The following is a 21,051-nucleotide window of genomic DNA, read 5'->3' on the forward strand; positions in this document are numbered from 1 at the left end:
TGTTAGAAATCCATGCATGATCCTAACTATGCTGAAATGCCTAATGCAACACATGCAGGAATGCAACTACAATAGGCTCGGCTATTCTAAAGATGACATGTGAAATGCTACAACTAACAAGTATTCAACTCGGAATTGAAATACAATGCAGTTAGTATGATGTGCCGAGCCCAGTGCATGCAAGACAGATAAATGGATGCAAACATGAGAGCATAAGTATGCTAATTGAAACATGCCCTAAACTAACCATCATAAGCTGGTAAATAAAAGGGAGAAAAACGTGGGGTTGGAAGACATACATCGCACACACGCACACTTGTTACAACAATTGTCCCTCTCTCGGAGGGTCTGAATAAATAATACAGTCCGAATGAATAATTAACTACTCTAGCTAATTAAATATTACAAAAACCCTAATTAATTAACAAATTAACTAGGAAAGCGAATAAACTAGCATGCAATACTACAAGTAATGGACTGCCTCAGCTTTGTTCTGACTGATGAAAGATACATGCATGCTCGAGTCGCCTTGTCGGTAAATTCCATCGCGATGCCTCGCCTCACCCTTGTTTGCAATTGATCTCAGAAACTTGCACAAACCTCCAGAAGGCTAAAACTCCACCTTGGGAAGGCCACCGACCAATTATTAGCATGGGAGACCACCTGCCGACCACCCTTTGTGGTGCAGACCAAAGAGGGTGGTCGGCCTGCCAGAAAATCTGGTCGGCCAACAAGTTTCCACCTCTGGTTTTTGGTTTTTTCTGCAACAAAGGCAAGAGAGAGAAAAGGCAATGTATTTTCAACAAATGTGTGCACGACCACTCTCCCTATCATTGCACAAGCTCTAGGAGTGTAGTCCTCGATCCTCGTGCCACCAATCACGCATCTCGATGCATGATGGCCGAGAAGTCGAATTGCACGACTCGATGTGAAATGAATGCACATATAAGCAAGTAAAGCCAACAACTCTATCATGGACAGTCAAGAGTGTCGGCGATCGAGAATCAAGGCACGTTTCGTCACTTAGAGTACGAAACGTCCCTCGTTTCCCATGTTCGGACTAAACCCTACTCCAAACACAAAGCAATGAGATGGCATACACAATGCGACTAACATGCAACCTAGCATGCGTAATGGTATGGGCTAAAATGGCATACACAATGCACGTGACATAACATGGCATACACAATGCACTTGCGAAGACTATCATGCACACATGAACTAAATGGCATATACAAATGCAAGATGGACTTACACCAATATGAGTGGACCTCAGCCACACTCACATCAGTGGCCATATGATGGAAATGAGACAACCGAAATACATGCAAACATGCACGGATGCAAAGGACCGATCCTAAGGCACAACATGCAACTCTAACTAAGCATGGCAAAGGATGAAGTATGGCATGCAAACACATATTTTCCAGCTCTGAAACATAATGTACAATGGTCCCGAATCATGCAAATATGTCGCACAATGCATGCAAGATGGCTTGAATACCGAAACTAGTGAAGCGGGTTACACTAGAGGTACACAAAGCAATGTACAAATGGCAAAACCAGCCTCAAACAGACCCTAGGCAGGTCTGAAACAGTGGAAAAATGGCCCAAAATGATGAGTCAACATGCAAAGAAACGAAGCTCATGCAATGGTCCGAAAACGAGGCATTTATGCACAACTCTCAAACACGTTTAAAGAGTGGAAATCATGGGAATATGGCATTCATATAAGCTCTAAAATACGATGTATAATGACCCCAAAGCATGAAAACACCTCAGTATATGCATGCAATAGACCTCAAATCTCAAAGCTAGGCATGGATATTGAACTACAAGCATGCAAAACAAGCATCATTCAACCATGAGACCCAAAAATAGAGTTAAGACAGTCCAAAACATGCACAAAATCAGTTTAAGGCATGGCCAAAAAGTGCTAAGAAAGACAGCCAAAACACCATGCCAAACAAGCCAGTGAACCATGATTTGCACTACAACTATATGAAGCACATGAGTGGTCACCAAACCAGCAAAAAACAGAAGTATGCCATGCCAAATAATGCCCAAAAACCCACTGAAACTCAGTCAATGCATGCAAGAATGATGTGTCCCTTTCAAAGGCCAATAAGGGGGTTATTCTACACATGCATAATAGACATTCAACATGGCAAAACCACCTCTAGACAGAGGTTATGATGGCCCTAAAACTCACTGAAATGGGCCTGAAATAAGTCTAGGAAGCATGCAAATAAAGGCCCCTTTGAAAGGCCTTGAAGAGGATTACTCTACACATGCATAATAGACATTCAACATTGAAAAAACAACTCTAGACAGAGTTCATGCAGGTCACAAAACTCACAAAAAGTGGCCTAAAACATGGCTTTGAAACATGCAAATAGGGGCCCCTTTGTAAGACCAACAAAGCTAGTAAACAAAACAAGGGGTGAGAGGGTCACACCTCTCTGATTTTGATGCTCAAAAACACATAATAACTACTGAAAATCCGCTGGATTTTAGTGGTCAAAAGGGCCAACAAAGCTCACAACAAAGGCCCTAATGCATGGCCTAAAACAAGAGGAAATGAAGCATGCAAGGGGGTAGATGACCCCCAACAGAAAAATAGTCTTAAACAAACATGTTTTGAAGCTCAAAACAAGACTTTTTTCAGTTTATGACAAAGCCTAAATATGCTAGCAAGTATGGCTAAAGTAAGGAGCAAAATAAAGACCAAAAGAGGGAATGAGAGTGTTACCCTTGTAGCCAAGAAAGATAGCAAGCTCTGGACCAAGAAACCAACTCCTCAAGCTCTAAAAACAAGCTCCAAGGACCTTAGGTTGGTATTGGAGGTGTTGGGCTAAGAGGTAGTGTGTAAAGGGGCAAGAACTTGGCTCTTTTTTAGGGCAAAATATAGAGACAAGAGGGAGATATGTGTGTGTGTGCTCCAGCAATTCTTCAACCCTTGCAAAGGAAGGGAGGCCCTTCCTTTATAGAGAAGAGAGGCTAAAGCTTCTCTTGGAAGCTTAAAACCAAGAATGAACATCCTCCATAGTGTATGGAGGATGGTGCAAATGCCTCCCAGCTGGCATAGCTGGATAGCATTCAGGGAGACAAAAAAGTAGAAGGCTGGCCGACCAGTTCAGGTGGTCGGCCGACCAGGTTCAAAAGGGTCAAGCTGAAAAGGTGGTCGGCCTACCCATATTGGTGGTCTCCCAGGTGAATGCAACTCAATGGTGGTATGGGAGACCAGAAAATGTGGCTCAAAAGTGAGGGAGACCACCTACCTGTCAAGAAAATCGGCCGACCGGGGAAAAGTGGTCTCCAAGAAGAAAAGGTGGTCTCCTACCCTACTACTACCTTCCTAACAATGAAACTAAGGTCCATGCCAAAAATGAACCCACACTGATGCGAAACAAAGGTTTGGGGGCCAAAACGCGCAGCCGGGGGCCCCAAAAACTGACTATTAAGCATCGAAAGTGGCGTGCAACCACGAAGGTGGTCTCCCGGGTCACAGTGTCCCTCTAAGGAGAGGAAACAAGGTGTGTGCCAAAAACCGAAGCAAACGGAGGTAGTTAAGCGGTCCCGAACCGAGGCACACGGCCGACGGCTCCGAAAATCAGAAACTGGTCTCCAAACGGGAAAAATGGCCTACGACCACGAAACGTAGCCTACGGCCACTGAGAGATGGTCTACAAGACCTCTCCTTCCCTTCAGGAAGAGAAAATAGAGAAAATAGGACCTGGTTCGCAACCGAGGCAAGGCACAAAAAGGTTCCGAAGCCCGGAGGCAAGGCTCTCAGCCGAGACTCCGTGACCTCAGAATGAGCACAACATGCGCAATCACCGAGCGCTCAATCGATGACGCCTAAGTCTTAAGGTCGGTCAAAAATGGGGTGTCTACACTCCCATGTTAGAGAGAGAAAAAAAAGTTTACACAAAAAAAATCTACTAACCTAACCAACCCAATCGGGCTATTTTGGGAACATGACTAAAGTCAATTTTTGATTTTTAATTTATTTTAGATCATATCATCTCTATTTTTTACATATTTTTCCAAAAAAAAATGTTAAAATGTCAACTTTTAACCAACTTCTCAAGATTATTGATTTTATTGATTTGATTTTTGAAAAGCAGAGTTTGATTCTTGGTCTAAAATTGCCCAATTCTCAATCTAAGTTGACAATTCTTGATTTAGTCTCAAACTAACCTGATACAATTCGAAAAATGGAATACAATTTTATTCAATAATTATGTCTCCTATTTGTTTTAAGCATGATTTTTGTAGTTATAATAAACTGAGACTATGATAATTAGGCTCTATGTATTAAATTTTTTTCCCTAAAATTTGTTTAATAACGAGTATTTATTACATTTTAAATTAATGTAGAATCTTAATTTCAATATGAGTTTATTCAGGTTGGGGTTGGCTTTCAAAATGATGTATGATTCGTTTTTAAGTCTAAAAACTTAGAATTGAAGGCGAAAAAGTAAAATAAAATTGATTCCATCCAAAATTTCACACTACTTCAAATCAATCCGAATCATTCAAATCATAAATAATTTCAATTGTTTACCAATGATTTTCTCCCACACATGCATGCTAAAATAAATTTAATGGTAAAATACATAAATTAAAATTTTAATCATAATTACAAGTGGTACTACTTAAACACAGCGCAAGTGGAAAATATGATTAGTTCTAATTACAAGAAATTCAAAATTATGGGGGAATCACCGAATTTAGCTTTCCTATTAGTCTAGTTGAGGAGCATAGATAATGAATCTCTTCAAATTTAGGGTGGTGTTGGCAACATATTAAAATAATTAGAAAGTCAATACTCTTTTCTTTATTTTTTTACATATTTTTATTACGTTAAAAAATTAATTAAAACAATTATTTTTCAAAATAATCCTTAATTAATTATAAGAGCAACTTTTATGGTGTGTAGACTTTTTTGAAAATATTATTTTTGGTCATACTTTCATAAATAAAATAAACTTGTTCAAATGGTGTTACAAATTTGATACAAGATTTAATTATGTCTTTTTTTTTATCAATAGATAGAAGAGTAATTACATCGTCAACCAGACCTATCCGATAATAATTAGAAATTTAATGAAGTCCAATCACCAATCCACCAAGGCTAACAACCACTGTTAATCAAATATATACAACGCCCATAACGAATGAAAATAAGACAACCACCACAAAGAGTATCAAACTCATTTCCATATGAATTAAACCCAAGACCTTACACTATAAAAGTTGCTACACAATCAGTAGGCTAAATGTCCTAATTTAATTCTATCTTCTGATAAATAACAATTATAATCATTAGATGCTTTTGAAAAAATAGATTTAATAACTAAAAATTGATATGAGAATTGACGGTACATATCATCATAGTTTAGAGAAGGGAAAAAAAAATTACAAATATAGGGGGTGCAAGTGTGTATATGGTACGGTGCAAATGAAAGGCTCACCATATATTGATTAATTTTTTTCTCCTTTACCTACATACAGTTATTCCTTTTTAAATTGGGAGAAATCATTATAGTTGTATAACTAAAAACAATTCTTTTACACTATAGTAGGCTAGAAAATGACTTTGATAAATTTATTTTGGCTTTCACTATTTTTGCTGTAAAGAAAGGAAATGACTTCTCTCTAGTTAGAGAGATAATTGGATCAATTTAGTTCAATTTAGTAAGCCCGTCAAAAATCAAAATGACCTACTTCGATGATTTGATTTTTTGTATTTTGTATCTTCTTGTATATAAATTATTCACAAAAAAAATAAATAAATAAAAATAGATTGATAATAATTATAATATGATTTCATTATATTTATTTTAAAAAAATTAGGAACAAATATGAGTTTGAAGGGAAAAAAACACATAAAATATCACTTAAAAATTTACCTCCAATAACAAAGTCAAATGAACCAAATGTATATCAAATCTCAAATGAACCAAGTGCATGTAAAATGTCGATTTATTTAAAAATCAACTAAACTCTTGTTTCTTATCACATTAATACAAATAATATTTTAAGAAATTTTAATATTTTTTTTTTATTAAGAATGATACGGTGACATGTAAACTAAAAAGAAATATATATATATATATAACAAATCATATCATCAAAGATCCTCATGGTTAGCCCGCTTTACTAAACTGGACTGATTCAGGCCATTAGGTGAACTCGAATAAAATCCGGCCATTCTATTTGAATTCAAAAATTATCTTAGTACATTCATTTTGAATTTTAAAATTTTAATTCATATTATTCTCTAATGTAAAGTTATTAAGAAATACAATACATATTAAATATTAAAATAAAATATTATTTTTTTCTCATGGTATACCTAATCAATTATACGTATTCTTCCTATTCAAATCTCTTCATCTTCTTCCTCAAGTTTCAATTATTTTCTTTTCTTCTTATTCCTCACTCCAAAACTCCAATTCACCCAAACAAAATTCACCTTTGTTATTAACACCATTGTTTTTTATTATATTACTAGTGTAGGTGTAAATAATGTTTTATTTAAATAATTTTCGTTTATCATTCTCTCTTAAGTTAGCAATATTGAGAATCAAGTATACCTAAAATTTTGTTACCCTATGACACACAAAAAATGAATAGATAGCATGCATTTGGGCAAAAGGATTCCCTTTATTATAAACACAACTTCAAAATAAGAGGAACAACAAAATGGTGTTCTCCTTTTGGAGTACCCCATGCCAATATGAAAATGGTGTTCTTAATCAAAATCTAAATAGCAAACACCTCCAAATATCTACCTCTCAAACCAAACCAAACCAAACCAAATCAAACCAAATCAAGTATATATAAGTTTACACAATGTCAATCTACCTCTAAATAATCAACTTTATACAACGTCAATCATTTTCAAAGTGTGCAACGATAAGACCAAAAATAGTTCAAATTCTGCCCTTGAATTCCCTAGCTTTGCACCAATATAAATTTATTGACGTGCAATGCATATGCTTACACTACTATACATAGTTAAAAGACGCTTTATGGGTAAAGGACCAATCATCATTTCACAAATAAAATCAAATATTTTATATAGAAACAAAATGAAGACGCCATCTAAGTTTGAATGAGACATGAGAAATTGCCCTTTTACTCATAAAGATTTCAAAAGAATATTTAAGTGATTGCTATCATAAAAAAGAATCTTATGGATGACTAAATTAGTGCATCAAATTATTCTCCCGTTTTCTAATTTCTTGTATTTTGTATTCTTCAAAACAAATTGACTCCCTAAACATTTGGAGTTTTCAATTGCTTTATGTGGTTCAGGCCATCCCCAAACCCATCCAGAGAATAAAAAAAATACCAAGATAAAATGTGGGAAAGTGAACCACGACATAGCTAAAACCAAAGCAAGTAAAACCAATTAACAAAGATATTCAACCTTCTGATTGTACACCTAAACTGAGACTTGAAGCAGCAAAGGAGCTATACATCACCATAAAGAAAAGACAATCAAAATACAACTAAATTATGTACAAAGCACAATCCAAAAGACAAAAACCCTCAAAGAAATTCACAAAAAATTGCCATTATCGTCACTTGCAAAGAGACTAAGAGAGAGAGAGAGAGAGAGAGAGAGAGAGAGAAAACTAAGTAGAGTTGTTTCTAGTTTTCAAATTATGTTTTAAAGAAACTAACTTTTAAGGTAATCCCACTTACATCAAAACCAATAGAGCTCTTCTCCTCATTCGAGTCTAGGAGTTCAAACTAAGTAGAGCTCTTTCCGGTCTTCAAATTATGCTCTAAAGAAACTAACTTTTAAGGTAATCCCATTTACATCAAAACCAATAAAGCTATTCTCCTCATTCTAGGAATTCAAACTAAGTAGAGCTCTTTCCGGTCTTGAAATTATGTAATAAAAAAACTAACTTTTAAGGTAATCCTACTTGCATCAAAACCAATAGAACTCTTCTCCTCATTCAAGCCTAGAAATTCATTGCGGAGCTCTCCTTCCACTATCCACTATCCACTATCCACTGTTGTTACTGTAACATTTCAACTCAGCTCCATTCACAAACACAAAAACAACATACATTTTTTTTTATGAGCAAATACTCATGTAAAAACCAGTTAGGAGAAAATTGTACCTTTGCAAGAGGAGATTTAGAGCTAGCATTCCCTATAGCACCACTGTTGTTTTTCCTTAGTTAATGAATCCCTGTTGTTCTATTCCAGCGGGTTGGTTCCATTTGAACTTCACCTAAAACTCAAAAATAATATATCTCAAAAATTGAAAAGAAAATATAAAAAAAAATCTCTCTAATTATTTTGTCAAACAACTTGTGAACAATGCATTAGTATAATTAAACTTGTATGTCAATGGATGAAATTTAGAGAAACCCCCAAATATATGATTAACAAAATGAAAATTATATAAAAGTACCACTATGATATAAGGACTATTACCCCACAACAGAAACCAATACTTGGATTGCTCTGTGTCTTTCGTATCCAATTTTAAAAAAGAGCATTTAAGTCATCACCATAACATAAAAGGTCCAAAAAAAATTAAAAATAAGAAGCAATGATAAATTCAGTAATCACCATAACATTTTACACCTTCAGTTCAACTAAAACATTTTATTAAAAAAAAATGAATTCCACACAAACTGAATCTTCCCAATTCACAAAAAAATAAAATAAAATAAAATAAAATAAAAATAAAAAAGCAATTTGAGATTTGGCTAAGAAAGGGGGGAAGTGAATCGCCATAGAACAACTCTATCGATGCTCAAATAATCATCAAAAACAAAAACAAAATCAAATAACATAGGTTACACCTATAAAACAACAAAACAAAATCACATGTTTCAAATTAGTACAAATCATGAATTTGGATAGGAATTTGAAGGGGAAAAAAAAACAAAAAAAAAAAAGAAAAAGAAAAAGGTAAGAGAAATGTCAATGAAATATAAGCTAAATTTTTTATCCATTTCTCTCACCTTTCCCTTTTGCAATGCAAGGGAAGGGAAGCCTCCATCTCTTTACAGTGAGGTTACTTCTTTACAACTACCAATAAGTAACCAAACAAATGTGACATCACAACTCACAAATATGAGTGCCAAAAAAGCACAAAAATAATTTCTATGAGCATATAGAAAAACAAATCGAGCACTCTCGCTAGGGTTATTGCATTGACACCCCCCCTCCTCCCCAAAAAAAAAATACTGCACACTAAACCAAGCACACCAATCAGCTACTAATAATCATGCTAGAAAAAGGCAATGCAAAGACAAATATTCAATGTCTTAGTCTAAAAAAATTTCAATTATCTCAACTATCTCAAATTTTCTTGGTCTTTCCCATTATCTAATCCGATAGATATCTTTCCCTCCATCTATGATTCCCATCAACAGGCAGTAAATAGCAATTAATCACAATTACTCTGATTAAAAAATAAAATAAAATAAAATACAATCATTGTTTCACCCCTCTATAGTGAGTGACAATTTTTTAACATGAAAAACACAATCACTCTTGCAAGTAAAATCTATTATATCATCACAATTAGATGACAATGTTGCAGAAAACAAAGACAACTCCACATGGAGTTGAAAACAAAGATATAAAAAAAAAATAAGAATGAGAAGAGAATGAAAACACATAAAAAGTTTTAGCACTTGAAAACAAAATCAGCAACCATGGGTACATTAATGGATTTTAGAGGGAGGGAGCACACATGGGCACATTTTTTTAAAGTATAAACTTAGATATGCCAAATCATGAAAGAAATTTCAGTACACACAGTCCCTCTAACTGTGGTAAGGAGCACACATGGGTACATTTTTTGATCTTGAAACTGCGTCCCTACGGTCAAAATTTTCAATATACACATTTCAGTACACAGTTACAATGTCAATTTCTGTTTAGGGCCAAAAGAAGTTATCAAAGTTCATCAATGTGGCTTCCACCCAAGAAACTATGATATATCACAAAAATATTAACAGACACATCCATATAAAGAGAGAAAGAGAAAGATGTACTAACCAAGAAAAAAGCTATCTCTTTGATGACCTTTGAATTGGCTGTAACATGGATATCTTCAGCTTCACAATGCGAGGAGCTGCAATTTAAAAAATCAGCTCTCTCTTTGATAACCTTATGTGGCTTCCACCCAAGAAACTATGATATATCACAAAAATATTAACAAACACATCCATATAAAGAGAGAAAGAGAAACATTTACCAACCAAGAAAAAAACTATCTCTTTGATAACCTTTGATTTGGCTATAACATAGATATCTTCAGCTTCGCAATGTGAGGAGCTGCAATTTAAAAAATAAGCTATCTCTTTGATAACCTTCAAAACCACAAAATCCCCAAAGTGAAGCACACCAACTAATGTAATCCAAAAGGAGTACACCAGCTAATAAAAACCCAAAGACACAATGGAAACCAAAGATACAACCAACATAAGTGAAGAAGAAAGGAAATACAAATTAATAGAAACCAAAACTTTTCAACACGAACAATTAATCATTTGAAGATACAAATGAACAAAAATAAAAATAAACAACCAACTAATAGGGGAAAGAAAAAAAAAACAAAATCTAAATCAACAGAGAGAGAACATGTAGAGAATACAATTGAAAATAACCCCAATTTAAACCATACCTACTGTTAAAATAATAGAACATACAATGGAGGTTAGGTTTGAACAAACAATAATCACTTGAAGATACAAAGCAACAAAAATAAAAATAAACAACCAACTAATAGGGGGAAAAAAAACAAAGGCACGGTATAAATATTGTTAAGATCAAAATGAGTGTGTAACATTTATGGGATCTGTAATTTATTTAATAATTTATGGAATCTTTAACAATTTTTGATAAAAATACTGAAAAATATAAAGAATTATTATTCTTCTTATGGATTAAAATATAATTTATTTAATTTGTTGCAAAAAAAAAAATTGAGGTCAAATTATATTCAAATAAATTTTATAATTAGAGTGAGGTGACAGACAGTGAAACACACTGCACCACCCACCCACCCACCCACGGTCCTTTCTTGCTCTCTCATTTTCTCAAATTTCAAATTTTAAAACACACTCATTCTGTCTCTCTCTCCTCAAAACACACTTTGCTACTGCAAGAAGAGGAGGGCAAATCTATAAAGACCAAAAAAATAAAATAAAATAAAGAATTATTACGAATCGTTCAGTTTAATTTATAACAGAATTTTTGTATTACGTTTTGGGTGTTAAAACTTACAACATTATAATTTGGATTTATATAGGTAGGTTTTACTTAACTATTATTTAGTCCTTTTTAATTATATAAGTGGTGGAGATTTTCTTAACTTCATCTTAATAATATTATGTACTTTAAATTCAATTGATTAAATTATTAAATTGCATTCATTTTAAACTCAAACACCTCTCATATTCACAGAGGCAAACATAAAGGCTAGGCTGAGCGAACATTATGCTCACCTGAACTTGAGTAGTTTAATCCATGATTATTTGGATTGGCATGGGACCATTTTGCAGGCTCAGATGCGTTGGCATAGCCTAAAGGGCCTATCAATGCACACCAAACTATAGATACTTAAATAGATTCCTAACTCGTAATTGTGATCGACAGTAAAAATAAATAAATTGCATGATCACAGAGGTTATTCTCAAAACAAAGTTCTTGCCCTTGAAGCTTAAATTTTGAAATGCATTAAACTACACATGATATTTAATGACTGATAAACCTTGGCCAACCTACACTAACTAAAAGTTCATATATACAAAACTTTGAACCTGAATCTTGTACTACACACACCCTGACCATGATGTAGTTTAAGGGAGTGGGCACCAAAGAAAAATGAAAATGTTAAGTGCCGCCAAAGCTATGTATTCAAGAACAAATGTCCAGCAAACATTCCACACTGTAACAATTATAGCGGATCACATATTTCCACGAGAATTTATTAAGGTTGCGTTGCGTTTGCTGGAATGATTTTAGGCAAGAATGGAATGGCTATTCTCCTAAATTGGTGAATAGTGATTTCATTTCCCATGTAAATTCCTTTTTTTTTTTTACTTAACCAAACATAAGAACGGATATTCTGATGGAATGAACCAAACTAAACAGGTACACAAAAGACCATCCAGGACTTTCATGCCATGTGCCAATTGAACCGTTACATCAATTGAACCATATCCTTATTCAGGCCATAACCAAGAGTTGAATAGGTCAATAAAGTTCAAACCCATCTCCCATAACTCAAAAAATCACAAACTTTAATACACCAAAATAATAATAATAATAAAAATAAAGTCTTGCATCCAACAAATAAGTATTGCAGACAATTACATAAAATCATATTCATGCCCTTACCTTCTGTTTGAGTCTTAGATTTCTCTTTGCAAGAATTGAATGCTCCAAAACAACTCATCTCTTTCACTCACAAACACTTCTGATAGGGACTGAAAAAGCTTAGCTTGCAATCACATCTTCTCTTCAATCCAATACCTACCCACATCTTCTCTTCTCTTCAATTTTCCAACCACACAAACACTTACCTAATTAGTCACCAAAAGACACATCATTGACAATAACACCAAAACCTACATCGATCAAATCAAATCAAGACCAAACCTGTGTTTTTCGGAGCGATTTCAATCGAATCGCGTTACGCAACAGAATTGGGAAAGACCCATTGGGTGGCTCATCACTATCTTCTGAACGTCCTCCCTCTTGATTGCGTTTCTAACCCACCTCTTGGGTTTCTAAACAAATAAACAACCAACTAATAGGGGGGAAATCTAAATCAACACTCAAAAAAATAAAAAAATCTAATTTGACAACAAAATTGTAATTTTCCAACCACACAAACACTTACCTAATTAGTCACCAAATGATACGTCATTGACAATAACACCAAAAACCACATTGATCAAATCAAATCAAGACCAAACCTATGTTTTTCGGAGCGATTTCAATCGAATCGCGTTACGCAACAGAATTGGGAAAGACCCATTGGGTGGCTCATCACCATCTTCTGAACATCCTTCCTCTTAATTGGGTTTCTAACCCACCTCTTGGGTTTCTAAACAAATAAACAACCAACTAATAGGGGGAAATCTAAATCAACACTCAAAAAAATAAAAATAAAAAATCTAATTTGACAACAAAATTGTTTAAAACAGAATTGGAAACATATAGACAAACCATATAGGCATATAGACAAACCGTATAGAATGATTAAAAAATATGCCCAAAAATATTAGATGGATTGAAAAATATTAAAACAAAGAACTAAAGAACTGAAGTAGGATTCTCAAATTTGAAGCACAAAAACAGACACAACCACCAAAAAAAAAAAATAGAGAGAGAAGGGAAGAGACAGAAAGACTGAAACAATTCTCAATTCTCTTACCCTGTGCGTGCGAGTTCGAAGGGAGCCAAGTTCAAGAGCAGCGACGGTGATGATGAGCAGCGGCGGCATATACTCTTTCTCTATTGGTTGGGAGAGAGAGAGAGAGAGAGAGGATTATACAGATTTTTGCGATCGGAGGAGGATCGGATGATCGTAGGTGATCGGCGTGAAGGATGAAGAAGGGGAAAGGTAAGAACATTGGCTTAAAATTGACGTCGTTCGCTAATCGCCGTGGCTTAAAGAAGTATTGAATGATCCTTGAGACTGTTAGCACCGTCGTTCGCTCCGCCGCTTCTATTTTTTCGGATGAAGAACTAAAAGATGATCGCATATATCAGTTTTTTTTTTTATTTTGAAGAGAGAACGTGTGAGAGGGAGTTGAAGAGACGTGTCTGGGCAGATGTGGGAGAGAGAAAGAGAGAGCAAACGTGTTTGGGCGGGAAAAAATTTGATCTCAACCGTTCAAATGAATTGTATCTCTGATACATTTTAACACATTTTCAAAAACAGTTCTGTTTTATTAGATAGATTACTTGTAAATAGAAAAAGTTTGAACAAAATCAAATAATGGATAAGAGTAATAATTAAAACAATTTTTTTGAAACAACTTATAAAAGAGGAGGTATCGCATAAATATCAAAATATAATTATTGATCTTATGTGTTTTTTAACATAAAAGCGAACATTTAACTTGTTTTTCATTATTATTGTTCAGACTTTCAGAACCGAACAATTTCACTTTGTTCGGCAGTGTACAGCCGAACAAAGTAAATTTGTTCGGTTTTGAAGTCCGAACAAATTAATTTTGTTCGCTTCTAGAAGTCCGAACAATAATGACGAAAAATAGGGTGAATATTCGTCGTCTTCTTTCTCTGTTCTCCTATTCTTTTGCCGAATTCGCCTTCACCGGTGCCAGATTTTTTTGATCGTTTTTCATTTATGTACATCAATGTTTTGAAACTCGAACCGGACCGGCCGGTTGGATCGGTTGGACCGGGAACCGGGCCTTGTTCCAGTCCGGTCAACCCCCTAAAACCGGACTTGGTGCAAAACCGGTGTAGAAGTGGATAACCGGAAGACCCAGCGGTCGAACCGGCAAAACCGGTGACTCGAATCGAGTTTGGAGGGTCGGGCCTTTTTTTAAAAAACAAAATTTCTTTCTTTCTTTCTTTCTTTCTTTTATATTTATATATATATATATATATTTCAAAATTTTGACTAAAAATTCTCATTTCAAGAGTCTCCTCTTATAAGGAAGAATTTCATTGGAAGCTTGAGAAGATTATGAAAATCTATTCCTATTTATAGAAAAAAAGAATTTTCAAAGAGAACCTACAAAATTCTATGTGGGATTCAATCAAATTATTTGAAACATATTGATTGGAGGAAGAGTTGAAAATTTCATTTTCCCCCAAAATTAAATCTAGCATTTAATCAATTTGTTTGGAGGGAATGTTTAAAAAAATTTAATTTCTTTAAATCAAGTGACTTTTTTTTATTTATTTATCAATCATGACTTTATTAAATATTATTAATAAATACTATGCAATAATTTTTATTTTTATTTGAGTATTTATATATATTTTTATTTATTTATAATTTATAGTAATATTTTTTAATTATATAATATTAATTATGACGTCACGGTTCGACCGCTTTGACCCGACGGTTGAACCGGTAACCCGTCCACCCGATCCCTTTTCCAGTTCGCTCACCAGTTCGATTTTCAAAACATTGATGTACATGAACAAAAGAAAGGTTTTTCAAAAGTAATTTAAATTTTTTTAATTTGTTTTATTTAGGTATACCTCAAAAGACAATTTGTGAAAAAAAAATAAGGTGTACTGAGAATAAATTATACCCCTAGCTAATTTAATATAATGTACTGAAAAATTAGACTCACTTAAACATTTTTTTGAATGTAAATAAAATCTCTTGATATAATCTCTAAGAACAAAGGTCAGCCCACTTTGATACCCATATGTAGGCCCATGTTTATCACTGTTTTATTACTTCCCTCTAAGGGAGGGGCTTCTCTCCAGTCCACATAATGAACTATAGCATAATGTTGGGTCTGTAAGACTCACCACGGGTCTCATTTTAATAATTTGAACCGTTCAATGTATAAAGTTTGTCGATTACTTTATGCCTACAAAAAATCACGTTGATCGGATATCATTAACCCTTTGATTAGAACAATTTTTTTGTTAATGGAAAATATAATTTTAAAAATAAATTGTTAACAAAAATGTGTTCCAATCAAAAGGCAGCCGATATTCGATCAACGTGATTTTTTACAAGTATAAAGTACAGTTCTACTCATTAAACAATTTGGATCATTAAAATAGGACCTGTTGTGAAACTTACGGACCCAACAATACGTTCTAGTTTACGAACTAGAGAGAAGCCATCTCCTCTAACAGCGGGGTGTTGGAAGAAAGCCATCATGAGGGTGGTGGTGTGGCTAGTCCAAAATAAATAAATAAAAATATTGATGGTGTGTGTGGTGCTAGTAATCATTTTTATGTTATTGTTTATTGTCACCATAATGGTGGAATTGGTTAATCCTGAGCTTGGATTCACTTCCTTCTAAGGAATTTTGCCCAAAATAAAAATCAAATAGAATGAAGGGATAAAAATACCCTCTAAATTATCTACTAATTATTTTGATGGATATTTGTCATTTTACATTTTTTATCCTCACCCTGTGAGAAAATAGAGAGTTGCCATTTTCTATAGTACTTTTGTGGATTGCCCTTCAAATTGCTTTCACTTTTTTGCCCTCTCAATTTATGTTTGTAGCTGCTTTTGGAGGGTTCACATAGTAATTTCTCATTTATTTTTTCATACACACTCAAACTATATCATATTATAGGAATAATTATTGGATACTCTCTGAGTTGTCATGTGATGTTACCAATGGTGTATTAGAAATTCTTCGGAGTGGGATACGATGACTCATTTTTGTTAGGTAATTGAGAGATGAGAGTTGACCCATTTGGTATGGGCTGTGATTTTTTATTTATTATGAGTACAAATGTAGGCCGCATAATATTATAATATTATCTAATAAATTTTCCTAATATATCATATCTTACATTATTTAAAATAAAATAAAAAAAATTATCAACGTGTCTATGTTGTGTCACGAATCTATAATGATTATCAATAAAATTATTAAAAAATGAAACACATATTTGATTTTATGATTTCTCTGTGTACAAATTAGGATACTATATACACAACGGAAATAAACAGATTTTGACATACCTTTTACGCTCAAACTGAATCTATGGATCATATGGGTGAATCGCGTGCCTCCATTGATGTCTTCAAATAATTCCCAGCAGCAGAGTAAAACTACTAGAGAACTATCCACACTATTCACAGTATAAAGGCGGAATGATTTATGGGAAGAGAGAATGTATGATTTTTGTTGTGTCAAATGCAGAACCCAGTTCTGGTTATATAGGAAAGTTAGGAGACCCTTAAGATAGATGTATTACCCCAATATCTCATATCAACAATAACTAAAAAATAATTAACATCTAATGTGTTGACAATTATCCATATCAAGATCATCTCATATCAAGATTATCTCATATCTTGACATATAATCTATTAAGATTATTTGGATCTCTCCTAATCGGGTCATGCCACCATGGGCGACCCAATTAGGCTTGGGTTCTAAACCTGACCCAATTTCCAACATCTCCCACTAGAACATGCACTTACATGACACCACACCTTTTGTATCTCAATTTACCCAATAAACGCAATCATACTAGCCAATGGACCGGGCAACCACTGAGAACACGTGTATGTGGGAGCTCTACACTAGAAACTCAAAAAAAGCCAGCATAAAGGCATCAACCCGAAAACAAAAATAGTGTCTCATATACTCCAAACTCATCTAATCACATCAGTCTAAAAAACATCTCTAATCCTTCAAAAGAGCATGCTTGACCCTCTCAATTCTTGCAATTTATTCACACTCAATCCGCCTCTCATACAGAGTGATGTGAGTTGCTGGCAGTGAATATACAATAGTGGTGTAATACTAGATGATATTCCCTTTGCCCCCATGCCATTTAGTTTAGGATTGACCGCTTTCCCAATGATGTCCTTTAAGGTCGAATCATACATGGCCGCAAGCAACATACCAAAGTAGCAAAACATCAACCCCTTACCTTATAACATAGTCAAAGGTCACAAAAGGGTAAATAAGTAAAAGTCATATAAATAATGACACGTAAGACTTACAGGGTGAGGAAACAGGGATCCATTCTCTCACCTCATTACTCGGTCACCAAGCACATGTAGTATGAGTACATGCTACGATAGAGTAACTCTTCCAAAGAGTGACATCATGCTTGATACACCGTACAAATCTTAGTCTAGTTGCTTTCTAGCGCCTAACCTGAATTCTCTATCTACTCATTTTCCAGGCACCAAATAAGATCTTGCATCTGGCTAATCATAACAGGAACAACATGGAAAGTGGGTACTAACATCCATGTTTGGTCTTTAACATGACCTCATCTTGGTTGTAACCAAGGAAACACACATAGTGGATAATTTAAGCCTCTCTTAGCTCCAAATAAAATAAACCACTAGTCTCATCCTTGCTCGCTCCTAAGCACCAAAGGCTATTGCTCGTGTGAGTAAGCCAATCATTCTTGCTAATATCATCATCTGGTAATCATTATAACACAAACCATAATAGCTTCAATATTCCCTAATCTCACAAAAAAAATAAGTGATCTATTGAAAAAACATAACCACAGTCTGCGCAATTCTAGATTCCAAACATAAGCCCTATCAGCACCTCTTGCAATAAGCATACATAACAGAATCCACCATGTGCGCTTCACATGAAGTGGTTCAAGATCATTATTTCTTGCGCAATTACCTCTCTAAATATATTTTTGTGACCAATTTGCATTCATTCAAGATGAGCCCAACAAGCACATTGAATCTTACAAAGGGCAAATTTATACACTACCAATAAAGCATCATATCCACAGCCTAATGAGTAAGGTCAAGTTCTAAACTACTCAGTTAACCATTTACAAAAGATAGCATTCATCATGTCGAATACGCCCACATAGCGTACTTCAAGATCCCATAACAAAAGATCAAGGAATATGGGTCATTTGTTTCTCTCAAAGACAATCCGAGGATTCACTCAATAGCTAAGGCTTTAGCTTTTACCGATAGGTAAGTTCATGGGTTTGAAATTTCGTATCTAGAATCATTCTAGGATATTCCTTATGTAAGTTATCATAAACAAATCGAGAATTCTCCTAGAACAATCTCTAAGGATCATATATCCGAGCATATAAATTACATCACCCTAGTCCATCATGTCTAAAACAGAGGATTGCCAACCCTAGGTGGTGACAACCTTGTAAATTCCCGGCTCATAACGAGTAAGTAAGGCAAAACTTCTTTTGGACCATTGATCATGCCTCAGTGGTCTTTATCGATCATCGTTGGCCTATCATGGCTCGACGAAATCTAAGAACCACTATTTGGATAACTGTTTTAAGCTGAAAAAGATTTATTAGAACTAGTAATCTTTTTGCGCTCCTAACTTTTCACCATAAAAGCAAAAGGTAAATCCCTACGAATCTACTTATCCAATTCTCTAACGAGAAGTTGGGTCACAACGTCCACAAATCAAAGTTCCGAACTCATGTTAATCTTAACCTAAGTCAAAGTAACTTCACTCCCCAAGAGGAAGTCTTCTCATGATCTACACCTTCCTCAATGGTGCAGCTTTTCAGTATCTAGTGAGCCTTATGCCTCAAAAAATGACTATCCAAATCCCGTATAACTTTAGAAAAGTTTGGTGCCATAGTGGAAAGTCAACCAAATCCAAGAAATGGTTAATCCTCAAAAACTTTGCCTTAGAATATGCAACTTTGATCCATTTTCCAAAAATAGGAGACTAGAGAGCCTTTGGCATTATCGTAGGCTCCTTATCATCTTGAGGTGCAATCATGAATGTTTCCCTCTCAATCACCTAGTGATGATGTGGAAAATTTTCACATTTGCAGCCACGCAATTAAGAATGTAGAGTATTCTTGTCTGATGCAGTAATCCACTAGTAGGCACATCGCTCCCACTGTCCCTAGGATATTGGAAATTTCTTTCTATTCTAAACTTGGCTACATAAAGCGCCATACTTAGCATTCTCTATCTTATAGAGTTCCAAAACTCTATTCACGTCACCTTTGCTAAAAAAAATTTATGTGACTTAGTTACACTCTCACAAAGTTGCTCACTTATAAGCACATGACCCAGAGGGTTTATATGATAGCATACAATAATGCGCCACATGACCCTAAGCGTTTACAAGATAGCATACAATAATGCATCATAGAACTCTAGGTCTTAACTTTGCAACCTTATAAGAAGTAAAATAAAGATAAGTTGCTTGATGGTTACAGATTGCCCACAATTAGCTCTCCGCTAACCCATTACTCAAATGGAGTTTAAAATCTGATATGGAGGGCACTTAGTTAGGGACATAGGCAACAAACTAAAGTACAATTCCCAATTAGGAAACATATTGTGCCATCATCCACCTAACATAAACAATACTTAATTCTTTATCTCTATCACACCATTGTATTGCTGAGTACTAGGAATAATCAATTTTCTAAGCATCCTTTTCTCTTCACAGAGTTTTCTAAAAAATAACTCAAATAGATACTCGCCACCTCGATCAAAACTAAAAGCACCAAAGCACTTATCTAATTGATCTCGATCTCATATGTGCAACGTCAAAAATCATCTCAAAACCTTTGACTTGTGGGAGATCAAATAGTCTTGACTAAGATTTGTATTGTAATCTATAAATGTGTCAAGATTGGGGCTAGCTATCATACCCTTACACATATCTAGTCACAAATATCATAGTGGACTAAATGAGCTAATACAAATACCCTTATGCAGCTTTCTTACTTACTTATGTGCAACCATTGCGAACAAAGTTATATATTCACATGAGAGCAAGATGCCAAAAGCGAGTGGGCCCGAAAGAGCCTACTCAAACCATCCATGTCATTTTCTCATTAATTTGATTAAGTACAACAAGCCACCAGTTTATGACCAATGTTATAAACTAATTCCAATCAGCCTAATGTGTGAGTTCTTGAAGACAAGTGTAAAGGTTTAGGCCCAACTAGGTAATGACTCATGACTAACTAATGTTCAATAGATCATAAAAAGGATGTCATAGCGATATGAAGTGCGCCTAAGTTGCAAATTTAACCAGTAAGTGCTTATCCCCTACACCATCAAGTCAATTTTATTCTGCATACACTTTACTACATCTAGTTGAAACATAACAATACTCCTCTTGCCATCTCTGTTTCTCGCTTCATAGTTAGCTGCAATTAATTCTACTATCCACAAGAATAAGAGAATAAGCTATTAATCTATGACAGCTCCTAAAGCAACTTAGTTGCCATTAATTCTATTATCCACAGGAATGAAAGAATAAACTATCAATCTATGACAACTTCTAAAGCACCTTAGTTGCAATTAATTCTACTATCCATAAGAATGTGAGAATAAGCTATCAATCTATGACAACTCCTGAA

This window comes from Camellia sinensis, chromosome 7, assembly GCF_055761805.1.
Source record: "Camellia sinensis isolate YWXY chromosome 7, ASM5576180v1, whole genome shotgun sequence".
NCBI classification, from domain to species: Eukaryota; Viridiplantae; Streptophyta; class Magnoliopsida; order Ericales; family Theaceae; genus Camellia; species Camellia sinensis.